Below are 13,068 nucleotides of genomic sequence, written 5' to 3' on the forward strand. Positions count from 1 at the left end.
CTGATAAGACAATGTATATAAAACATTCAGTACAGTGCCTGGCTCATGGTAAGTGTGTGATCACTGCAGCCTCAACCTGCCAGACTCAAGCAATCCTCCTACCTCAGACTCTTAAGTAGCTGGGGTTACAGGCACATACCACCACGTCCAGCTAGTCTTTGTATTTTGGGTAGAGATGGGGTTTCCCCATGTTGCCCAGGCTGGTCTCAAACTCCTGGTCTCAAGGAATCCACCCATCTCAGCCTCCCAAAGAGCTGAGATTACAGGCATGAGCCATCACTGGCACCCAGCCAATGCTACTTCTTTTTTAGTTTTTTTTTTTTTTTTTTTTTTTTTTTTTGAGATGGAGTCTCGCTCTGTCGCCCAGGCTGGAGTGCAGTGGCCAGATCTTGACTCACTGCAAGCTCCGCCTCCTGGGTTCATGCCATTCTCCTGCCTCAGCCTCCCGAGTAACTGGGACTACAGGCACCTGCCACCACGCCCGGCTAATTTTTTGTATTTTTAGTAGAGACGGGGTTTCACCATGTTAGCCAGAATGGTCTCAATCTCCTGATCTGCCCTCCTTGGCCTCCCAAAGTGCTGGGATTACAAGCTTGAGTCACCGCACCCGACCAAATGCGATTTATTTAATTAACTTCCTGTTACAAGGCCGGGCGCGGTGGCTCAAGCCTGTAATCCCAGCACCTTGGGAGGCCGAGGCGGGTGGATCACGAGGTCAGGAGATCGAGACCATCCTGGCTAACATGGTGAAACCCCGTCTCTACTAAAAATACAAAAAATTAGCCGGGCGTGGTGGCAGGCGCCTGTAGTCCCAGCTACTCGGGAGGCTGAGGCAGGAGAATGGCCTGAACCCCGGAGGTGGAGCTTGCAGTGAGCCGAGATCGCACCACTGCACTCCAGCCTGGGTGACACAGCGAGACTCCGTCTCAAAAAAAAAAAAAAAAAAAAAACTTCCTGTTACTTACCTAACTCTTCTGCGGCTCTGATAGCTCTTTGAAGGTAGGAATTGTATCTTACCTGAGTCTTTTTTTTTTTTTTTTTTGAGACGGAGTCTTGCTCTGTTGCCCAGGCTGGAGTACAGTGGCGTGATCTTGGCTCACTGCAAGCTCTGCCTCCTGGGTTCAAGCGATTCTCCTGCCTCAGCCTCTTGAGTAGCTGGGGTTATAGGAATGCGCTACCACGCCCAGCTGATTTTTGTATTTTCAGTAGAGACAGAGTTTCACCATGTTGGCCAGGCTGGTCTTGAACTCCTGACCTCAGCTCACCTGAATCTTTATCCCCAGCCCAGCAGAATCTCACTCATGCCAGTTGCTTTGTCAGTGGATGAGGAAACTCAAATATAGCGTCCACTGCAGGGCAGGACAGGTGTGGCGCTGCCCCAGAGGCACACAGTCCGAGGGAATTGTGAGAGAGAGCCTCCCAGGGAGTGCATCAGAGAGGACTTCATGTGGGAGGCAGCCACTGAGCTGGGCCTCGAAGACTACTTTCTGCAGGGTCACCTGTTTAATCCCTAAAGAGATGCTCTCCACATCTCAAGGTAAAGCACCCAACGTCTTCACCTTCAACTAAATCCTGAGGCCCTTTATTTTCTTTTCAGCATCAAGGCTGAATGATGGGGCGGACAGTCTGCCTGTTTTCTCAGTCGCCTGGCAACCTAACCTAACAGATGTGTCCAGCATCAAATACTCCTCCTCACCCCCTGCCTTTGCCCCACAAGACCAGGAGCAGGCGCTGGAGTGCTCCTCCCTGGGGCTGGGCCACAGGCCTTAAAACTCTCTACTTCCTCCTCCTTGGGGGTACCCCTTCACCCTTTCCCGAACATCCTCCAGGCCTATGCACATGACGGAGAGCTGCGGGTGGGGTGTGGGGTGGGTGGCAGCGACAGGGCCGTGGAGAGGATTGGGGCTCTCGGGGTGCTTACTCGGATGCAGTGTTGCTCTTTGCCCACCTCTCCTCACGTCCTCCCGTGCCTCTCACAGAAGTGAAGATAGAACAGATGACTGGTGTAAGGAAGCCTGTGCCCATGGCCCAGGAATTCCTCCAGCCTAATTCACGGGCTTCGGTTCTAATGCACTAGAATTCTCCACTGGGCTGGGGCACCAAGAGGATTCTGGCCCGCAGCGGTCACACCTGCTGCTCACTTCCACCTCTCACATCTGCTGTGAGGCCCACTCCCCACCAGCTCCATCAGCCAGAATGCTGCTGCGGCTGGGGGTGCGAGGGAAGGGAGGCGGAACACTTCCTATCCCAGGGGCAATTTCAAAATCAACGCAACCCTTCCCGACCCAACAGCAAACCAACTGCTTGTTTAAGGAAATCAGTGGAATGTATGCAATTAATTACAGGGCAAATCTCAAGTCAGACTAAATACTGGAAATCAGGAACCAGAGTCCAAGTCCCTTTCGTGATCGGAAGGGGGAACTTCCCGATTTGATTGCAGAAAGCAATTTACTTCAATTAGCAGTGACATAAACAGAGTGATTGCTTAATAGGAGCACTGAATCTCTAAAAAATAAACAGCCTGAATTGCATCCTTTACCATTATATTAGCAGCATGGGATTGCTTTTCCCAAGACAGGTTTGATTAACTCTTTAGGAACCATCCTCACTCCTCAGCAGATCTCTTCAGAGCTCCTGAAAAGTCTTCACACCATGGTCCTGGCATTTGTTGTGCACCTTGGCCATACACGTTCATCAGTTTGCTTGTTGCTTTAACTTTCAAGTCTTTTAATCCTCTATAATCCTGTAAGATATGTATTATTATGCCCATTTTTAACAGATGGGGAAAATGAGGCTCAGAAAGTTCAAGGGAGTGATCTTTTCAAATACATAACTAATCATGTCATTCCCCTGCTTAATTTACCCTCAAAAGCCTTCCAAATCCCTCAGCAGAGCCTCCAAAGCCCTGTGTGATCTGTTTCTGGCCTACTTCTCCCACCTCTGCTCAAACCACTTCCCTATTTGCTTACCATATTTTATATTTTGAGGCCACTGCCTGTTCCGCAAGTGCGTCAAGCCCATTCCCATCTCAAGGCCTTTGCACTCGCTGTTCCCTGCGCCTGGAGCACTCTTCCTCCATTTCTAGAACTGACTTCTCAACTTCCAGGTCTCTGTTCAGATGCTACCTCCTCAGAGAGGAGTTCCCTGTCTGTCCCATGTTCCCCACTCCCTTTTGGCTTTTGACTAACACTTAGCATTATCCAAAATTATCTTGTTTGTTTATAGTTGATGTATTTCTTGTTTGTCTCCCTCCTGGAATATAAGCTCCAGGGCGGCAGAGATCCTGTCTCCTGTTTGTCTTGTTCATTTGCACAGGGTCAAGCATACGGTAGGCAGACAGAAGATATTTGCTTAATAAAGGAAGTATTGTCCCTGCTGTTATACAGATGAGGAAATGGAAGTTGGGAGAAGTTAGGCCATTTCACAAGGTCAGACAGCTGGGAAGCAGCTCCAGGGGATTCACAGGATTCAGACATCGCTTTCTCCCACGTAGCTACACTACTTTTGTTCTGAGGACCCTCCTTTCCTCCCTATTCTCTTCCCCCACCACCTTCTCACCTCTACCCTACCACCCTAGCCCCAGAAAGTAGGCACTCATCCAACCAGCTGGGAGAGCATTAAAATCACAACCACAGAGCAAAATCTCCTCTTCCTGCTTAAACTGCCTCCTGTGGTATTGATGCTTCTCAGCTGGACAGGGTCCCCCTCATTGCAAGAATGCGAATTCTGGAAGTTAAAGATCTTAAGACCCCTCTGCCTCTGGCTCCCCACCTTGAAGGGTTTAGGTACTGAACTGGGCTCCCCTTGGGAAATACATCCCCAGACCTGGGCTGTTGAGGCAGTGGGAAAGATGTTTGGTGAAGCTTTTGCTGCCCTGTGACCCCACCCCACCCACAGCCAAATCCTATCCTTGGCCCAAGCTCCCCACACTGCCCAGTGAATTGGGGCTGTAAACTGGAGAGGGAAGGCTGGACAAGCCAAGGTCAGTGGCAGAAGAAGGGCAATGGGAGAAGACGAGGGAGGGGGTGAACACTGAAGAATTTGAGAGATGTGTGAGCACCCCAGAATTGGGCTGTAGGGAAGTCAGCCTCCCTGAGCAGGCAGCTGGGTCGGGGCTGACCTGAAAGCAGAGGTCTGTCTGTCCCTTAGACGCTGGCTGGCTTTGGGGCTCAGAATCTTCATCTGGTCCGTCTGCAGCATCACCTTCAGGAGAAGTTCAAGTGCAGCTGTCATTGCAGTCCCAGTTTCACTGTCCGTTTCTTTTGTCTCCTTGAACAGGGCTTAAACCTCTCTGAAGCCACTTCCTGCTTGATAAGATCACATCGCCTACCTTGCCTCACATACAGATTTTTTTTTTTTTTTTTTGAGACGGAGTCTTGCTGTGTCGCCCAGGTTGGAGTACAATGGTGTGATCTCGGCTCACTACAACCTCTGCCTCCCGGGTCCAAGTGATTCTCCTTCCTCAGTCTCCTGAGTAGCTGGGATTACAGGTGCATGCCACCATGCCCAGCTAATTTTTGTACTTTTAGTAGAAACGGGGTTTTACCACGTTGGTCAGGCTGGTCTTGAACTCCTGACCTTGGGATCCATCAGCCTCAGCTCCCCAAAGTGCTGGGATTACAGGTATGAGCCACCACACCTGGTCATATGCAGATTTCAATAGCTTTATTTATTTATTTTGAGACGGAGTCTCGCTCTGTCACTCAGGCTGGAGTGCAGGGTGTGATCTCAGCTCACTGCAGCCTCCGCCTCCCAGGTTTAAGCAATTCTCCTGCCTCAGCCTCCCAAGTAGCTGGGATTACAGGCATGAGCCACCAAGCCTGGCTAATTTTTGTGTTTTTAGTAGAGATGGGGTTTTACCATGTTGCCCAGGCTGGCCTTGCACTCCTGGGCTCAAGCGATCCGCCACGCCCAGCCCAGATTTCAGTAGTTTTAAATAAGAGAATGAATGGGAAAGTGCCCTGGAAGGGTTAAAGTATAAAGTATACTAAGGAGGTACTTTTGTTTTAGCCTAAATGGGAAAGAGACTTTAACATTCATTTAACATGTGTCAGAGGTGGCATTTCCTATGCTTATTGAACAGGTTTGGAAACTGAGGCTTACAGAGCAACTTGCCTCCAGTACAGATCCCTGAAGTCTAGGTTTTAATCACTGTCTATGCTGAATGTATGCAACTGGGACTAGATCCACTCAGACCGTGAAAGGTGAAGGGCGGTGGGTGAGGGGCGTGGGGTACAAGACACAGATGGGGAAGGGCATGGGCCACTACGGCCATGCAAAGGGCTTTTGATGATTTAGTTCCAGGTTACAATAAGGATACATTGAGACAGAGTCTTGCTGTGTAGCCCAGGCTGGAGTGCAGTGGCACCATCTTGGGTCACTGCAACCTCTGCCTCCCAGGTTCAAGCAATTCTCCTACCTCGGCCTCCCCAGTAGCTGGGATTACAGGTGCCCACCACCACACTCAGCTAAATTTTTTGGTATTTTTTAGCAGAGATGGAGTTTTACCATGTTGGCCTAGCTTGTCTTGAACTCCTGACCTCAAGTGATCCATCTGCCTTGGCCTCCCAAAGTGCTAGGATTGCAGGCATGAGCCACCATGCCGAGCCAAGGCCAACATCTTTAAAAGCCTCCCTGGCAGCGTGTGCACATGGCCTGGTGAGAACAGGAAGTGCTGGGCAATGGGGCTGGGAAAGGACGGATTTGGGGTACACTTCGAAGTAGAACCAGCAGGGCCTATTGAGTGTGGGTGAGGATGACTAAGAGGACTAGCGGTTGGCAATGCTCTGCAAAGGGGTAAAGCAAAAGTCCAGAGCTGTTTCTTGCTGGGGACATGTAAAGAATTTAAGAAGATCCTGAACCAAGGGGATAAATGTGAAAAACTCTTGAAAATGGGCCTCATGTATGCCCTCGGAATAGGGATGTTCAGCACCTCTAGCCTGATTGGCTAGAGCCATTCCATTTCTTTCTTAAATTAGGCGTTTATTTATTTATTTATTTACTGCCATGGAGTCTCGCTTTGTCACCCAAGCTGGAGTGCAGTGGCACCATCTTGGCTCACTGCAACCTCCACCTTCAGGGTTCAAACGATTTTCCTGCCTCAGTCTCCCGAGTAGCTGGAACTACAGGTGCATGCCACCACGCCTGGCTAATTTTTGTACTTTTAATGGAGACGGGGTTTCACCTTGTTGGCCAGGCTGGTCTCCAACTCCTGACCTCAGGTGATCTGTCTGCCTTGGTCTCCCAAAGTGCTGAGATTACAGGCGTGAGTCACCGGGCCTGGCCTAGGCTCCTCTTTTGTCCCTTCACTGTTAATTATTCCCAGCCTTTTGGGTGAGACAGGATCTTTACTCTTGAGATTCCAGTGCAGCAGGGTCTTCAGAAATACCTTAACATGGCTTTACTTAGACTTTGATGCTTTGATGCTATGGATGCTATGATGATCCAGTTAGATGCTGCCACTGATAATGACTGCTAACATTTTTTGAGTTCTTTACTACACCAGACACTGTGCAAGCGTTTTGTCTGCATTATCACATTTAATCTTCCTAACAACCTCACGGGGCGGGCGGCGGGGGGGGGGCTGTCTTCACCCCTGTTTAGAGATGGAGACATACAGGTTATGTCATTGCCCAGTGTCAAATGGCCAGTAAGTGGTGGAGCTGGGACACAGACTCAGCCATTCCACACTATGTCGACCCTCCAACCCACTGTCTTACACAGCCCCCCTGGTGAATGCAGTCAGAGTGCATTTCTTGGTGCCTGGTATGCAGCAAGTGCTCCATGAATGCTGCCTCTTACTCAACAGGGGGAGGCTCCCCGTGCAAGACTTCCCAAGCTTCAACAGTTCCTCAGGATTGGCCCGTGACTACTCAGCAGTCAGGTCCTCCCCAACCCATTCTTGTTCCAAGTCCCAAATCTGCACCCTTACAAAAGCTGAGATTGAAACAGACAGTGGCTGGAAGGCTAGCCTTTCCCATAATTTCCCCCGCAGTCCAATCACGGTGGCTACCCAGAGCTCAGCGCTGGCTGAAAACCCAGATCTCAGCCTCCCCGGAAGCCGAGTGACCAAGTTGGCTCAAAGACTAATTTTGTTCTCCTTGTCCCCTTCATTCTACCCTCTGGTCCCAGCCTGAATCAAAACAGCAGGGGCCTGGGAGGTAGCTCCGGGTACCACTGGGACAAGCGCAACTCGGTTCCAAAGAAAATGATAGTATGAGGTCACTCATTATAATATTTAGCTCCCAGAAGAAACCGCTGCGGGCCCCATCCAAACCACAGACAGCTTTGGCAGCCCCAGCATCCTCTTACGGTTACATAAGCTTTGCAGGGAAATAAATACCAACTCATCTCGAAGGAATTTTAAGGACTCATAAACCTTAACCAGTCTGTGCAGAGAGGGCTCCCTTCTGAAGGAGGGGCTGCGGTGCTAGAGAGGAAAGATTGAGAGGGCTCTGGGGCAGGGCTGGGAGGGACACCTTGTAGGCCTGGCTGCAGGACATTCCTCAGATAGACTCAATCCTGCAGCCTCATCTGCGGGGCAAACATCTCCAAGGTCTGCAGGTCAGCCATGTCCCAGGCCACCTCCTTCTTGTATACCATCAGGATCCACTCTCTAGTTTCCTCTTATAGGTAGTGAGTTACCTGTCACTGGAAGTATTCAAGCATATTCAAACATAAACTGCATGGCTTTAAGGTACCGTCTAGTTCCAATATTTTATTTTATTTTATTTTTGAGATGGAGTCTCACTCTCTCACCCAGGCTGGAGTGCAGTGGCACGATCTTGGCTCATTGCAACCTCTGCCTTCAAGGTTGAAGTGATTCTCGTGCCTCAGCCTCCTGAGCAGCTGGATTACAGGCATGCTACAACACCTGGCTAATTTTTGTATTCTTAGTAGAGATGGGGTTTCACCATGTTGGCCAGGTTGGTCTTAACTTCTGGCCTCAAGTGATCTGCCCACCTCGGGCTCCCAAAGTGCTGGGATTACAGATGTGAGCCACCATACCTGACACCAAGATTGTATTTTATATTATGTTTTTCAGGTATAGGAACTACCCTTGGCATCAACAAAAGGCAGGATGGTACCGTAGTCTCTCCCTCTTATTCATGGTCTCCCTTTCTGCAGTTTCAGTTACCCACGATACAGTGAAATATTTAGAAAGAGGCTGGGCGCGGTGGCTCACATCTGTAATCCCAGCACTTTGGGAGCCCGAGGTGGGCAGATCACCCGAGGTCAGGAGTTTGAGACCAGCCTGGCCAACATGGTGAAACCCCATCTCTACTAAAAATACAAAAATTAGCCAGGCGTGGTTGCAGGCACCTGTAATCCCGGCTACTCAGGAGGCTGAGGCACAAGAATCGCTTGAACCTTGAAGGCAGAGGTTGCAGTGAACCGAGATCATGCCGTTTACACTTCAGCCTGGGCGACAAGAGCAAAACTCTGCCTCAAAATAAATAAATAAATAAATAAATAAATAAATAAATAAATAAATAAATATTAGAAATAGCTCACGTTGCCTCAAAATAAATAAATAAATAAATAAATAAATAAATAAATAAATAAATAAATAAATATTAGAAATAGCTCACGTTCACCAGCCTGGCCAATATGGCGAAACCCTGTCCCTACTAAAAATACAAAAATTAGCCGGGCATGGTGGCCCATGCCTGCAATCCTAAATCCTAGCTACTTGGGAGGCTGAGGCAAAAGAATCGCTTGATAATAATCGCTTGTGATAAAGAGAATACTTTATCACAAGTATGTATGTATAGCAAAAAAAAAAAAAAAAAAATACACACATATAGGGTTTAGTACTATCCATGATTTCAGGTATCCACTGGGGGTCTTGGAATGTATTCCCTGTGGATAAGGGAAGATGACTGTATAGATAAAATAATTTGCGTTGGGAACCTGAAAACCTGTCATGTTGTTTTAGCTGATTCACCTTTATGAGCCTTGGTAAGAAAGAAATAACGATGACTCTCTTCTGTCTACCCCATCTGATTGCTGCAAGGGGCAGAGAAGTTGTAGATGTGTAAAAATGTCTTGCAAATCACAAAGTCCTTGGCTAGTAAAGGTGAGATGCCCTGGGCACCCTTGATCAGCCATTCACTAGCTGTGTATCCTCAGGCAACTCACTTGACCGCTCTGTGCCTCGTTTTCCTCTAATAATAATAAAAATAATAATTTGTATAATAATGGTACCGGTCAGAAGTGGTGGCTCACGCCTGTAATCCCAGCACTTTGGGAGGCCGAGGCGGGTGGATCATGAGGTCAGGAGTTCGAGACCAGGCTGACCAATATGATGAAACCCCATCTCTATTAAAAATACAAAAGTTAGCCGGGCGTGGTGGCGCACGCACCTGTAATCCCAGCTACTCGGGAGGCTGAGGCAGGAGAATTGCTTGAACCCTGGAGGCAGAGGTTGCAATGAGCCAAGAGCAAGCCATTGCGCTCCAGCCTGGGCAACAGAGCGAGACTCCATCTCAACATAAATAAATAGATAGATAAATAAATAAATAAAATAATAATAAAACAAAATAATAATAATAGCCTATCTTAAAGAGTTATTAGGAGGATTCAACAATATTTATCAAGGGCTTAGAACAGTGACACAAAGCATGTTATGAATGTCTTCCCCAGTTAATTGAGTTAATTTTCTGTTAGCCCTGTCACTGATCAGTCCTGAGGAACAGAACACAAGCTGGATAAATTTTGTAAGGAATAACAAAACCAATGACTACCATTTAATGAGGTCTTGCTCTGTTGCCAATCACAGCTAACTGCACCCTCGACCTCCTAGACGCAAGTGACCCTCCCACCTCAGTCTCCTGAGTAGCTGAGACTATAGGCGAGCAACATCATGTCCAGCTAATTTTATTATTTGTAGAGATGGAATCTCACTATGTTGCCCAGGCTGATCTTGACCTCTTGGGCTCAAGCAATCCTCCTGCCTTGGCCTCCCAAAGTGCTGGGATTACAGACATGAGCCTTTTATTTTTAATTAATTAATTATTCTCTTGAGACAGAGTTTTGCTCTTGTTGCCCAGGCTGGAGTGCAGTGGCGCAATCTCGGTTCACTGCAACCTCTACTTCTGGGTTTCAAGCGATTCTCCTGCCTCAGCCTGCTGAGTAGCTGGGATTACAGGCACCCGACACCACGCCCGGCTAATTTTTTGTGTTTTTAATAGAGAGGGGGTTTCACCATGTTGGGCAGGCTGATCTTGAACTCCTGACCTCAGGTGATCTACCTGCCTTGCCTCCCAAAGTGCTGGGATTACAGGTATGAGCCACCTTGCCCAGCCAATTTTATTTTTCTTAGAAATGGGATCTTGCTCTGTCAACCAGGCTGGAGTGCAGTGGCACAATCACAGCTCACTGCAGCATCAAACTCCTGGGGTCAAGTGATCCTCCTGCCTCAGCCTCCCAAGTAGCTGGGACTACAGATGTACACCGCCACACCCAGCTAATTTTTACATTTTATTGAAATGGGGTCTTGTTGTGTTGCCCAAGCTGGTCTGGTCTCAAACTCCTAGCCTCAGGTGATCCTCCTTCCTTGTCCTCCCAAAGTGCTGGAATTACAGGCTTGAACTACCACACCCAGCCTACTCATGTACATTATCCTATCTAATCTCCATAATAGTTCTTTGAGGGGGTAAAGGAGAGGGGACTAAGCCTCAGCGAGGTTATATCACTTGTCCAAAATCACAGAGCAGGCAAGTAATGGTGTCAGGTTTAAACCCAAGCAGTCTGGAATGAAAGCCGATTCTCTTAAGCTTATTTGAGGTTTGGGGTATCACCCAGGCTTCTGGGAGGGGTAGTAGGGCACGACCTTGGTGATCCTAGTTCCCCCAGTGAGGGGTGAAAAGAAAATGTCTGGATGGGCCGGGCGCGGTGGCTCAAGCCTGTAATCCCAGCACTTTGGGAGGCCGAGGCGGGCGGATCACAAGGTCAGGAGATCGAGACCACAGTGAAACCCCGTCTCTACTAAAAATACAAAAAAAATTAGCCGGGCGCGGTGGCGGGCGCCTGTAGTCCCAGCTACTCAGGAGGCTGAGGCAGGAGAATGGCGGGAACCCGGGAGGCGGAGCTTGCAGTGAGCCGAGATCGCGCCACTGCACTCCAGCCTGGGCAACAGCGTGAGACTCCGTGTCAAAAAAAAAAAAAAAAAAAAAAAAAAAAAAAAAAAAAAGAAAATGTCTGGATGATGTGTCATGAACACAATGGGTGACCCTCAAGCCACACCCCAGTGCCTGGCCATTCACAGGGATCCTGGTACCTCTAGTTTCCAAGGAGGAGAAAGTCCTGCCTTCAAGGCCAGATAAGACAGCGCAGTGTCAGGGAACAAGTATCAAGTCTGAGGGAAGTGCCAAGTGCAAGAAGAGACAGGATCTCATCTTAGCTGGAGCGGCCTTCCTCCTGGCCCCCAGGCTGTGGACAGAGGTTAGGGAACACACTTCCAGAATGTCTCTGCCAGAGAGTGAGCCTGTGTGGGCAGAGCAAACTCTCAGAGGTGAAGCAGCCTGCTCGAGTCAGCCCAAACCCAGGGAGAGGTAATGAGTAACTGGGCTCACCCAGATAAAGCCTGCATAACCAAGGCCACCACAGGGTTAAATCCTCCAATGACCACGGGGCTGGAACAGGACCCCCTGACCCAGAGCTGGCCAACCACACCCCCAGAACACCAGGGCCAAGGTGCTTGGGCTCGACTGCTCTCTCCCCACCAGCAGCAGAGACCCTGCCGGGCCCTCCAGCAGCGATCTGATTGCCCCCAGAGGCTAAAAGCAAAGGCATTGTGATGTCTAAAATTCTCACTGGTTGACAATGCCCATGGAAGAAAGCGAATCTGCTTGGTCCACTCTCTCCAGACTTGTGTGCTTCCCAGAACACACGGCCAAGAAGGCCCTAGAAAGGTGAGGCCTCACCCCCCTGCGTCAGACACTGTGCTAATCACAGCCAAGCTTCTGGAGATGTGGGTGCTGAAGGGCATGGCTAGAAGACCGTGTGACCAGGAGACCTGGTGGGGGATGGAAACCTTGGGAGCCTTTTGAAAAATCCTGAATAGATGCAGCTATGAAATCCCACCTGGTCTACTACTCATTCACCAGCAGGCCAGCAGGTGGTTTGGGCCTCCCGCCCTGGCCTGGGAAAGTGTTCTAGGCAGCCAACCAGGAGGCTCACAGGCCAGCTTCATTGGAACCCGCCAGCACCCCCAGCCCTCAACAGCAAGGCACTCGTCCCACAGACCCTCCCCCACCGCAGCAGGCAGGAAGCTGGCAGGCAGCTGGCAGCTTATTTTATGAACATCCAAAATCCAAGAAGAACCGCAAAACCACACTGGGCTGTAGACAACCAGTCCTGAATGAGGCTGAGGCCGGGGATGCCACTTGCCCCCTCCTTCTAGGCTGGGCTTCTGCTGGGCTCAATCAGGGTCACCTCTGCCCTGTGCAGAGCAGTGGTGGGAACCTGCTTTCTGTCCACCAGCCTCTCCTGACCCCCACAACTCCTCAATCAGCTCTGTGGGCTGGGAATACCTGCTTTCTCCCCAGGTGGACTTGAGAATGGGGGATGGGGAGAGAGGGTGTGGGATATGACGTAGCTCAGAAGGTCAGTAACCAATGGAGACTCTTCACTGCCCATGACTAACTTCTGAGAAAGAGGAAGGCATCAGAGGTATGGGGAACTCTAGTAGCTAAAGATGGCATGAGGGAGAGAGGGAGAAATGTATCACTCACTGAGCATTATGTTGGGGAGGTTCTTGTGTCAGGAGATGGAGTTGTACTGCATTCCTTTTAATGATGGTGGCTAATATTTCTGGGTGCCTTTTTCAGCTGTGAGAGTTGGAGGGCGTAGAGACAAACAGATGGCTGGACCGATAGCATTACAGCTTCTCACCACTTCTCTTTCTTCATCCCTGTCACAGCCTCAGAGGTGGTAAGGTCTTAACTTAGACTTTGTTTTCTCCTAAGTGCAGCTCCCTACGCATTTTGCACCCCCATCCGTTATTCTTTTTCTACTGTGGTTCTCGTTTCTCTCAGATCTTTGCCATCACAATGCCAGCTAGAT

Source organism: Macaca thibetana, chromosome 6 (assembly GCF_024542745.1).
Source record: "Macaca thibetana thibetana isolate TM-01 chromosome 6, ASM2454274v1, whole genome shotgun sequence".
Taxonomy (NCBI): domain Eukaryota; kingdom Metazoa; phylum Chordata; class Mammalia; order Primates; family Cercopithecidae; genus Macaca; species Macaca thibetana.